This window comes from Motacilla alba, chromosome 6, assembly GCF_015832195.1.
Source record: "Motacilla alba alba isolate MOTALB_02 chromosome 6, Motacilla_alba_V1.0_pri, whole genome shotgun sequence".
In the NCBI taxonomy this organism is placed as follows: domain Eukaryota; kingdom Metazoa; phylum Chordata; class Aves; order Passeriformes; family Motacillidae; genus Motacilla; species Motacilla alba.
Window position 1 is genome coordinate 17,440,307 of NC_052021.1, and position 12,684 is coordinate 17,452,990.

Genomic DNA, 12,684 nt, shown 5'->3' on the forward strand with positions numbered 1-12,684 from the left:
CATCAGGTCTTCTGTGTTTTGAAAGGCACAGAGGAAGATTCTTACAAATTAATTTGTAAGACCTTGTTTTAGATCCGGGTTCAAGAGCAGACTATAAGTACCAAGGCACAATTGCAAAGCAAAAAAAAAAAAAAGGCTGTTCTTTTGAAGTCTCTGAAAGTGTCTGCCTTTTCCATGGACTCAAATTACTGGATGAGATTCTGAGTCTGTATTACTGCACAGATATCAAATGCTTGGGATGCTGATCTTTTAGGAACTAAGTCTGGCACTTTGGGAGAGATCCAAGCAGCAGTTGTCTTCTTCAGGTGGCTGAACGTGTGCTAGTAGCCAGTGTAAGATATGATGCTGGCTGAGGCTGAGCTTCCTAACCTAGAAATAACTGCTGTGAGGGTAACAGGATCCTGAAATCAGGTTCTGCTGAGAAAATGAAGGTAAAACTTATTATCTATAAAGCTTGGTTTTACAAAGCCTCAGATTTCTCACAAGGGAGAGTGTTGTTTAGCTGCTGTGTTCAACAGAGAAGGTGACTCAGAACCTCCGTTTCTGCATTGCCCAGTGGTTTTTTTTCTGTTCCCCTTCTAAGCTGTGCCAAACCCCAAGACCAGCCCCACAGATAACATGCCACAGAGGCAGGGGTGCTGCAGCCACAGCAGCACAGTGTAAGAGCCCTGCCTGTCACTACACACCAGAAGATAACCTTCACCTCCCCGCTCCTTTTTGACAGGGACTTCCATAACTATCAGGGAAGGCAGGTGAAGTGCAGAGGTGTGGCAGCTGGACTCAGATCTCTGGGACAGTGACCAAGAGCATCAGACAACCAGCTCCCAAGCACTGAGGAGCAAATTGTAATGCTCACATGCAGTGTTTCTTCATGCCTCGAATTTGGGAAGCTGGTTTTCCCCTGCAAAGAAAGGACACGGGAGTCTCCATAGGCCACTGCAGCTGTGAGAGATGTCTGCCTCTCGCTCTGCCTGTCTCTGGTAAATGCAGGAGACTCTAGCCCAGCTTGCCAGAGCTCTTCCTTTCTATCTGGCAAGGGCAGCCTGGCAACTTCCTCTCCCTTGGACTTGGGGGACAGCAGTCAGTGTGCCATATTGAGGAGCCCTAAACCAGCTCTGGCTGTGGTCAGACAAGAACTGCAGGCTATAGTGGTCTCCCAGGTCAGCTCTTTTCCCCCTTCCTGGCAGAAAGACCACTTCCCCCTGTGGTGTGATTTGAGTAGTGCTAGTGCTTCTCAGTGTAAAACAACTTCTGTTACTGGCATGTGCCTGCATGAATCTCATATTTCTTGTACATTTTTATGCCACTGTCTGTTCTTTGTCCATGCTGTCATGTATATGATGTGTCCTAGAGTAAGGAAGGAACTTACTTGTCCCCAGTATTTGCTTTTGTGCAATTGTCAACTGTGTTTTCAAGCTGGTTGAAAAATAAAAATAACATCAATACACCAAATGGTAAATTCATACACCTTTTGTTTTCAAATATGTGTTGTCAGGCCTCCCGTCAGGAGCCGATATTACTTAGACAATACATGTCTGATGGGTAAAGTAAAGTATTCGTTCCTCAAAAAAAGGTGCATGGTTGTGTTTTGTTTCAATCTGTAGAGGGTAGCCTTCCAAACTGCACTGTGCCAGCTGTGCCTTGAAGTGGTTAAAATCTTTGGGAAGAGGTTTGGAAAAGCATAAAGTGCTTTGAAGAGGTATCAGCTGTTATCACTGTTATTTATGTTGGCACTAGCAGTGGATGTAGTCTGAAGCCCACTCTGGCAGATGTTTCGTGTGCTCCTGATGCAGAGCCAAGGGGGAAGGAAGAGGTGTCCTAGCCATGAATTCAAACTACAGGCAAGGCAGAGAGAGATTCATGGATGTGTGCAGGGAAGGGCATGGCAGTGATGTCTGAGAGGAGGTTCAGACATTGGCCATAAGCAGCCCCAACCAGCTGTGGCCATGAGCATGGAAAGCTCCTGGTCATGTCTCTCCAAGAACATCATGCCAATAGTCTTAACAATGAGCAAGCCTAACTTTTCATGTTTAAAAGGAGCACATAAATCCTCCAACCCCCTACAAATACAGCCAAGCTTTTAGTTACCTTATCAGCCTGTTTTGGTTTACCAGTAGATGTCAGTCAGCACTACTCACAACTCTTTGCACCTACAGTCTCTTCTCTTCCATTTTCAATGGACAGAAATAAATCTGTCATTTGTTTTACTGAAAGAAACTGAGATACAGAAACATTCCCTTCGTGGTGACAGAGAAAAGACAGAGGCAGAATCCATGGATTCCAACAGGTAATTTATGATACTAGACCTTCACACTTCAGGACTTGTTGCAAGCTTTATCTATCTCAGGCAGGTTATAATTCTCCCTACAAGCTGTAAAAAGGGTTTGTACACGTTTTGCTCATTTTTTTCAGTCTTGTGAAAAGCTCTTAATGAGTGCTATTGTTAGCCTGGAGCTGCTGCTAGTCTTTTGCACCGAAGATTGTTAGCTGGAGGCTGCCCTGCCCCTGTATGTTTTAGGGACACACCCTAGCAGGAGTCCTTACAAAGAGAAGAGCAACATCAGGGAACAACTATCAGTATTCAAAGTTTATCAGCAACTAATGAAAAGGGGACTGAGTAGCCAGCACCTGATGCTCTAGCTGATTAGAAGCCCAGATGATGTGCCATCCTTTTGCTGGTCACACAAACCCTAATTCCAGGTCTCCGAACATGAAAGCAAGGAGCATGGGAGTGGAGAGCAGTAAAAGGAGGAGGAATTTCAGTGAGTGCCAGGTCCCCATCCCCAGGCACAGAGGTTAAGAGATATGATAACGTTAATGGGCCAGGTTTTGGAGAAACGTGACCAGGAGCTCTCCAATAAAAGGCCTATGGCCCTTTTTTAGAGGTGGCAAATGCCAGGCGTAGCTCATTGCCAGCCAGCCATGCTGTACACATGCCAGGCACTCAGTCAGATGACAGAGGGGTGCCAGCCCCGCCGGGTGCGGTGAGATAAAGCCCTGGCTGAAGAGTGCTGAAGGAGGAGTGCAAAAGTTCAGTTGACAAAACAATGGCTGTTCAGCCATGGGTCCCCAGCCTGAATCTGCCAGCTTTGATGAGGTGTGCCATAGCAAGTTACCAAGAGAGCCTGTGTGCATGGCAGTAACAGGGCTCTACCGCACAGGATGTCCAAACAGCTCTGGATGGTGCTGTTTCCTGGCCACTGCCGTCCCCAGAAGACACCAATCGTTACTCTGATGGTACACTCACTTCTAGGTGCAGCCTAAGAAACAGCCACTCAGAGCAAGATGCAAAGTGAGAACTTGAAGCTGGCTTTGCTTGTGCTGCCTGAGAAGGGACTGGGAAGCCATCCCAAGTGATCATTTCCATTGGCTGTGAGTCCCCGTGGGGTCCCCTTCTGCAAAAAAGCATCAGAAATAATAATAAAGGGCAAGCTCAGAGAGACAAACTCCACATCCATGCACACACACACCTGCAGACATATTGCTGTAATATTGGAAACCACCTAGGTTGTTCAGACATGTTTGGAGTTCACTAAGAGAGCAGGCTTTGAAGCACAAGCAAAGGCTTCTGGGACCGACAAAAAGAACAGACCTTCTTCTCAGTTTCCTACAACTGAGAAGTGTTAGAGTAACAAGAGATGGTAGGCTTTCTGAATCCTTTCAGGAATACTGCCTCTTCTGCCTCAAAGGGTTTTATTCTGTTCAGGCCCAGAAGAGGCCATGCCACCAGCAGGCATTCTTTCCCATGAAGAGAATGGGATGACCTTATTGTAAAACAGAACAGATTGTACTTGCTTCTGTTCTTTTACCAAATACTCATGAGGAAGGAGAGATGTGCCCAAAAGAACTGTTCAGCATTTGGGCACGAGGACCCATGTCCTGGGGCTGTGGTCAGGGTCCTTGTCATGACACAGAACAAGGAACATCAGATAGAGACCTGTCATGTCTCCTCCATCCTTAGCCTGATGACCACGGGTTGTTTATGAATATGTCTTTTCACCTGCTTTAGGAGATGACAGTGATCAATTTCTTGCCCTGTCCCTCTTCTGTGAGTCATTAAGATTTACTCATTGCCCCTTCTCTCCCACTCTGAGTGCCTGGAGGAGCTACCCCTAGATATGCTGCTGTCCTGGTGAGAAGCCAAGCTCAGTGTCATCAACACTTGCCAGGCTGGGTATTCTACACCCAGACTCTCATTTACTCTCGATTCACACCTACTTTGGCATTTCTGTTGTGACTCTACCCACCCCGGGTTCCCTCTGCCCCTTTAGAGTGCACTTGTCATCTCCACTTACACAACCATTTCCAACGTAGGAGAGAAAAATTTAGGCTGGAGAGGAGCAGAGCAACACAGTCAGAAAACCTGAGCTGCCCTGGCCAAGACAAACTCCAGGCAGTGGCTTTACTGAAAAAGCCAAATGAGGAGATGAGTTGGAACATAGTGGAACATAACCAGAGAGGTCAGATGGAAGGTGAGTACAAAGAACTCTGGCATAAGTAGCCTAGGAGTGTTCTGCTTTTTCCTGTGGCATTACTGGGCGAGTTGTGCAACCAAGTGCTTCCTTCTCTTTGTTCTCCTCTTTGTTACTGCCATCATCTTCAAGACAAAAATCCAAACATTTAGTCTGGCTTTCTGTTTTGAGTTATCTTTGACAGCACTTGCTACCTGATGATTCCCTGTTTTTCTTCCTCAGTTTACTTGTTTATAAATGTGATTTTCCTGCAGTCTGCATCAGAGAAGGGGACAGCTGCGATTTCTGAACCTTTACACTTCTTCTTTCACCTCCTGTGATGCTCTGCCCTGTGTCATGGCACAGTAGTTCTCTGTCAAGGTCATAGAGCACCAGTGGGCCTCTAGGAAGGCACAAAAGAAGGGAAGAGTTATGGATGAGACAGAGCTACTTTTCTATCTCTCCTTCTCCAGAATGCAAGGTGTTTGCTATAATGATATCTCACACTCTTACAGTTGTGTACAGTCCCTTGGGGGAAGAATACTCTGCAACTCTGGGTGTGCAGCACTTACTGCAAAAAAAAAAAAAAATCTGAATGTGTTCATGGCTGCCACAAGAAATCCTAATGGCAGCAGCTCAGGCCTTGGGAGTGGATAAAAGTTCAACAGTTTTTAGGAATGTGGCATAGGGCAGCCTGGACTTTGCTCCTGAGGAAGGAGGTGAAACACCTACGTAACAATGTGTATGTCAACATTCATGTCTAGCAAAGGAACTTGTCGGAACCCAGGATTCTCCTCTGGGTGTCCTGGATGGCCAGAGCCGCTGGCAGGGGGCTCTGAGACCCTGGCATGCAGCCAAAGACACACGTGGGGTTTTGATCTTAGCCCATGGAGCAAATTACTAACTCTGTATGAAGAATTACAAGCCACACACACAAAAGTTTAGATAGCATAGTAGAAGTAGTCACGAAGTAAAGGGTAGAATTTCTGAGTGCTGTACAGGGGGGTTTTAAGCCTTGTACGCAGGGGTCCAGGTTTTGTACATGGGGGTCAGGAGTTCTAAGATGGAGGGACTTGGGTGTGCCCTGTCCTCTTTCTTTCTCCTTCCTAACCTCCATGTCTTTGGTGGTGTTGGCACTCACAGATTGGTTTAGAGTAGAAAGTCACCATTCAATATAGATAGTAGGTATTGGAGAAAAAGCATAAACATGTAGTACGTAATATATGATATAAAAGATGGCACCAGCCCCTGGGAGGGCAGAGAGTGTGCCTTTGTCTGAGCTGCTGAACGGGCCACAGCAGTTCAGGGAGAAGAATCTTGTAGATAACCAACAATAAACAACCTTGAGAACAGACAACAGAAGACTACTGAGTCTTTCTTCGAAGGCACGGGTTGGAGGAGGGACTTTTCCATCTTTCGGGGTCATCCCAATCCGGGGGTGAAACCCCACATCTGGCGTCCCTGGGTGGGCACGACTGAAGCAAAGATATAAAACCATCAGACGACCTCCAAACCCAATCTGGAAAGAAGGCACACTCCGAAGTTCCAGAGAGAGAGAGCAGAGAGCCCGGAACAAAAACATCACCAAGACAAAATCACCTCGAGAGCAGCCCGGAGAGGAAGAAAACCAGAGATGTACGTCTGGAATTCCTCGCCTGAAAAACTGCTGGACAGGGACCAGGACCATCTCCGGACCGACCTTGCGTTGATTCAGCTCTTGGTGAGAACAGTCAAAACTAAGAACATGGGGAAAGCATATTCCCAGGAACAACTCAGGGAGATTAATGGACATCTTTATCATTTAGCAACAGGGAAAGAAAACAAGGCCTTGAAACTTTTGGTTCCAGAGAGAGTAATGCGGGAGGAAATTTCGCGGAGTGCCGCGGGGGTACCTTTTATCAGCAGGCAGTAGAAATGACTCCCAGTCGGGGGGGGGATACCTCCTTGCCATCCGCAAGAGAGGGAATTGTCTAGCCATCCGCAGACGGGGTTTACTGTTATGAAATTAGGAGGAACAGAACTGACTCTCACCAAAAGGTGGGGGGGGGGGATCGTTATCACCTTCAGGACTTACAGGGTGCCCAGGCACACCTCTTCCAGTTGCGGGAAAGCGCGGCTTGAAGGACTGGGATTTTGCCTTCTTTGTGGCTTGTTCCCCAGAACTGCAGCCTGTGACAGAGGCGACGGCAGGATGGGGGGCAGAGAGATTGCAGGACGGGAGAAGGAGCTGCTTTTCGGCGGCTGGCACAGAACCCATGCCGAGGTGGCACCGGTCAGCCGGCAGCCCGGGGGACCCGCACAGGCGGCCGCGGGGGTTGCGGAGGCTGGCGGGGGGGCCACACCGGCAGCGGGGGCGCGGCGGTGGCAGCAGCTGCAGCCGCGGCGGCGGCGGCGGCGGCGGCGGCGCGCGCATGCGCAGTGCCGGCGGCAGGAGAGGCAGCGGCGGCGGGAAGCTCGGACGCGGCGGTTGCGCGTTCCCAGGGTGCCGTGACGCGCTCCATGCTGAGAGCCCGCGCGGCCGCGGACACGGCCGCCCGACAGGCGGGGGGGGCCGCTCCCGCATTGCAGCAGTGCCGCTGGCAGGACTGAGCTCATGAGACTGAGCAGAGATCCGCGGAGATGCTCGTCTCGGAGCGGCAGCGCCAGTGCGCGCGCGCGTGTCGGTGGAGCGAAACCCTACCTGGTCGGGGAGGGGCAGCTCGCATGTTGTAGACACGAAACGGGCACAGACGGGACAGGAATCGTGCGTTCGGTTGTGGACGTTGGCACGGAGCCAGGGGAGGCGGATCCCAGTGGACAGCAGAGCAGGGCACAGGCAGAGACGGGACAAGGTCAGGGCGGAGATGTCCTTCAAGGCACCGCTCTGTCAGAGTTGCTAGGCAACCACAGCAGCCAAAATTCCAGGCAGGTTTTTGGGGAAAAACAGGTCTGGAAACTTTTCCAAGGGCAGGATGAGAAGCTTCTGAGAATTTTCACAGTGCTTTATCCAGTTTTTCAACAGGATCAACTCCAGAAAAAAAAAAAGCAGCAAATGTTATATGGGGCAATTGGTTCAGTTCTTCCACAGGCAGGTTCCACAGAAGTGATGGCAACAGCATTTGCCAGAGGACCATGATTCAGATGCAGAAGACATGGACAATGCCACAAGTGCAGAGCTCTATGTTGCAGTCAAACAAAGTTTTTTAAGGGTTGAATTTCTAAATAGGTATTTTCATATCAGTCATTTCTTGGGATTTTATTGTTTTTCTACTGTGAAAAATGCTTCCTAGGGAAACAAAACATCATGTAAAGAGTCTGTGGGGCCATCAGCTGATTTCCCAATGGTTCAGAGTTCTAGGAACTGTTGGTATTGAGTTTGTAACCTTTGTTATTTTTAATTTTTATAAGTAATAATGATAAATAATGATGGTTGTTGATGTTATATGAATGCTTTAAAAAGATTGTTTTGTGATAAGAATTATTGTTAAGGTATTGTATTGTTAAGGTATTGTTAAGGTATTGTATTTACAGCCGGCTTTCATGTCTTTGTGTGATAATTTTTTATCTTTTTTGTGATCATCTGCAAGACACATGTCTTTTCAGGATCCTGTTTTTTGATTTCTTAACTACTCACATGTTTTTTGGGTTTTTCTATCCAGATTGCCAGTCTCATGGTTTTTTTTCAGTCATTATTACAGAGGTACTTCAGCAGAGAATTCAGTTGTAACATTAAGTTCTTAGGTTTTTGAGTTTCAATATTGTATTAGGTAATGAGTCTTTCATGCAGCTGCACTTCTTTCACTCTCAGTGTCCAGATCCAGGTTCACAATCCTGACTGTGATGAAGTTCATATCTCTGAAGAAGAGGTTTGTTGTATTTGAAGAATCCCTATCATGTTATCTCATGGTGTGAAAGATTTCTAATCCTAAGGTTTCTTATTCATAACTGTTGTTTTTAAGAGTCTTGTTTTAGAATGTGTTAAGTGATACTCACCAATTAGAGTTCGAGCTGTGGCCAAGCTTTAGCTCTACTTGGTGGAGTGATTGACAATCAACCCAGAAGTTTTCTGCATCAAAAAGTATTCAAGTCCTTTTGACTTGGAATTTGACCATATATGACAGCTGAGCTGGTTTTGAAAGGAAGCTTGGAGAAACATGAATCCGGACATGATTTCTTCAATCTTCTGTTGTTTTAAGGTTCATCAGCTGTTGCAGACTCTGGGATGACAGTCTAATGTTGTGGTACTTGATAATTGTGTGATTTCACACGTGTTATTGATAGTCTGTATTATTTGGTTGATTTCTAATTACTGTTGTATTGCATTTCTCTATGCAATTTTGCAAAACAGAACAGATCAAGGTTTCATTTTCACATCAAGACCTATTCTTCATCTCTGGGATTTTGAGAGGATCCTCCAGTCCCTGCGGGGACGTGGATTTGTTTGTGTTTTAACAGGTACAAAGTACAGGTGGATTTCAGTGAAGAATGTGAAACTCTATCAAGTGCAAGAAAACGCTGAGCATTCAACAAGCAGAGAAGAAGACACACAGATGTGGACTGCACAGAGATTCCAACCATTGTGCTTCACCAGTCCACAGAAGATTGCAGACTTTGGGTTTCTGCATGGGTGTGGGAATCAGTGATATTGTAGAAAATTTGTTAGATGATAGTTTTACATTTTGATAAGGCTTGTAATTCTTCTGCTCATTCAGCCATGCATTCTTCAGTGCATGTGGCAGGCCATGAATAAGGCTGCCAAAGATGTGCTTTTGGTGCAAAGAGAAGGGGGAGATGTCGGAACCCAGGATTCTCCTCTGGGTGTCCTGGATGGCCAGAGCCGCTGGCAGGGGGCTCTGAGACCCTGGCATGCAGCCAAAGACACACGTGGGGTTTTGATCTTAGCCCATGGAGCAAATTACTAACTCTGTATGAAGAATTACAAGCCACACACACAAAAGTTTAGATAGCATAGTAGAAGTAGTCACGAAGTAAAGGGTAGAATTTCTGAGTGCTGTACAGGGGGGTTTTAAGCCTTGTACGCAGGGGTCCAGGTTTTGTACATGGGGGTCAGGAGTTCTAAGATGGAGGGACTTGGGTGTGCCCTGTCCTCTTTCTTTCTCCTTCCTAACCTCCATGTCTTTGGTGGTGTTGGCACTCACAGATTGGTTTAGAGTAGAAAGTCACCATTCAATATAGATAGTAGGTATTGGAGAAAAAGCATAAACATGTAGTACGTAATATATGATATAAAAGATGGCACCAGCCCCTGGGAGGGCAGAGAGTGTGCCTTTGTCTGAGCTGCTGAACGGGCCACAGCAGTTCAGGGAGAAGAATCTTGTAGATAACCAACAATAAACAACCTTGAGAACAGACAACAGAAGACTACTGAGTCTTTCTTCGAAGGCACGGGTTGGAGGAGGGACTTTTCCATCTTTCGGGGTCATCCCAATCCGGGGGTGAAACCCCACAGGAACTGACCTCTGCAGAGCTGAGTTGGGACAGATAAAAAACACTTTAATCCTGTTAGCCTCCTGCAGGCACTGAGGCCCTCAAAAGGGAAGCAGAAGGATGGAGTGCCCATTCCAGACTCACAAAAAGCAAGACAAACTGTACTTGAAGGAGTCCTGCACAGGAGCTTGGGTTGAGAGTGGGAGAAAATTGTACTGGGGATTGTATGTTGTGGCCTCAGTGCTTGGTGCACTTTTTGGTCTGAAGTCCTAGGCCTTGTCCTAAAGGCTTGAAAATAGTATAGGGGCAGTCATGACTGATGTCTCTCTCAGACCTTCTTGGCTAGAGAGGACATGGGAACTTTCTTTCTCCTTAGCAGGCTCCTGAACACATTACTAACAGCAGTGAGTAAGAGTGATAAAAATCTCAGCACATTTATGATGTCATCTTTTTAACTCCTGAAGAACTGTCATGGTGGTTTAGATGCACTAGGCACTTTATCCATGACATCCTTAGCTGATTACTTGCTTTACCAGATAATACTTAATTCTGTTGGTCCTATAGTTCAATTATTCATGATTTCTGTCAGAATGAAACCCATGATATCCCAGTGTAGTGTATTAGTTAAATACTGATTTCCTTTACTCTTAGAATTGCTTGAACCCTTTCTTATCTTTAACCAATTCAGGATTTAGTGCTACTATGAATTCAGATAATAGACTAAATGATTAACAAAACTTGACAGAGTCAGATTTCTTCTACATAATCTGCAAGTCTTGCAAAAGTCAACTTCCCCAAGGCAAGCAACACTTTAACCAAGTAAGGGAGGCTAGTCAGCACTAGCTTTGACATGATGAGCAATCAGGGTGGAAAAAGCACAATGAGTTTTTTTTTGTGCCTAGAGTGCTAAATTTGTAGATGCACCAGATTCAGTACATGTGTACACATCTGTACAGGGTGTGTCTTTTGGAGTGGTTTACTGGAGCTTCTGGAAAAGAAGAGCCCAGAAAGTATCACTCAAGCACCATGTCTGATATTGCTATCTTCTGCATTGATCTCAGAGCTGCTTTTATACAGTGAGCATTGGGATCTGCTTATTGATGCATTCTGTAGAGAAGGGAATAGTAATAATCATCATACATTTCCTCCTGGACATATTTCTCATGCACTCTCTTGCTGCTTCTAGTTCCTGAAATATTCTATGAGCTTTATGAAATTCTGCATTAGGTAGGAATAAAAAACACCCTGGATCCTCAGGTCAGTGAGAGCAGCATGCTAAAGAAAGCAGTGGAGAAGCAGCAGGACTCCTCAAAGCCTCACTTTCTGCCACATCCCTTCCTCCGTGCCTGGGATGGTATCATGGTCCCTCCTACTCTGCAGCCTTGTAGTGGCAGCCAAATCAGAGGCTCAAGGCTGCAGGAGCTAAGGAGAAAGAGCAAAGATCTCAAACCTGTGCTAAAACCTTCATGAGATCTGAAACATGACTCAGGCTGTTCTTTCCTTGCTATAACAATACATCAGTTCAAAGGTTGTAGCATTATTTGTTTAATGTCCCTCAGTAGATGCACAAGGGCATTGTAGCTTGGTGCTTTCTAGGGCTTTGCACTGGGCTAATACTTTTGGTGTCTTTCTGTGAAGACCACATCCTTTAATCTGCAGTAAAGCCTGACAGTTTACAGGGCAAATGTCCCTCTCAGTGGATGAGGAGCACAAAACAGTTCTGGCATACCCACCAGCCTATAGAGTGGTGAGCAAGAGAGAAGTACAGTAACATCAGGCTTGTTGTCAGTATTTGTCTTAAATAACTATAGCTCTGGCCACTGTTTTCTACCCCTGTACTGGCAGATACCTCCCTCAGCAACAGTATGAGCTAGATTAACTGGATTAGTGACATGAGACAGCTGAAAAATAATCCTAATTGTGGTGGAAGATGAAATAGGCTCTCCTTGAAGAAACCCAGAAGACTGCTGCTTGACGAATGGGCTAGAGAAAAGCCAGAGCCTCCAGCCAGACCCTGTGTTTGGCAGATTTAGGTCCTCCCAATATCTGGGGTCTCTGCTTATTTCTTTGTCATTGGGATGAGTTTAGGCACAGGGGACAGAGAAGTGGATTTTCCATTCCATGAAGTGTGGGAGGAGCAGTGCTGTTTCCCAAAATGACCAGTATGAAGGCACCTACTGCCTTTGAGGAGCAGATGTGCAACTGAAGCTATCAAAAATAACCTGAACTTTTTAATTGTGCTCCTTGAGTGAGCTGTTCTCCTGCATCACTGTGCAGGCACTATGTGGAGCAGCAAGTTCATGACTCAGAAAATGCTCACCTTTGCTCCCAAGCACACAGGCTCTGTTTGTCTCACTTTACAGGCACATGACAAGAGAAGTTGCCTCTGCAGCTTGTTGAGGGGTAGTGAGTATTTGGGATTGAAATATTTTTGGAGACAGAGATGTTCATGTTTGGTGAAACACTAGGGCAAAAGTCTTCAGTGTAGGCAGATTTTCCCCAAAAGAGGAAGTTAAATCACATAGGAAACATGAACTCAAGTCCACTTCTGACCCATAGAGTGACTGAAGATAGCATTCAGCAAGTCTATGGCAAAACCTGCTCTTCTGAGACATCTCTAGGGCTATTTCATAGCCCCATAAACCCACCTGCTGACTCCTGTCAGCCCTGCAGAGCAATGCAGCTTCATAGGTTGTGGCTGTCTTTTGCCTAATGCATCAATAGCATTGAGTGTATCAGCATACCCAGAGGAGGCAGGTGTTGGAAAAGGGAGAGGTGAGCCTTTGGAGTTTTCATTATTATTGTT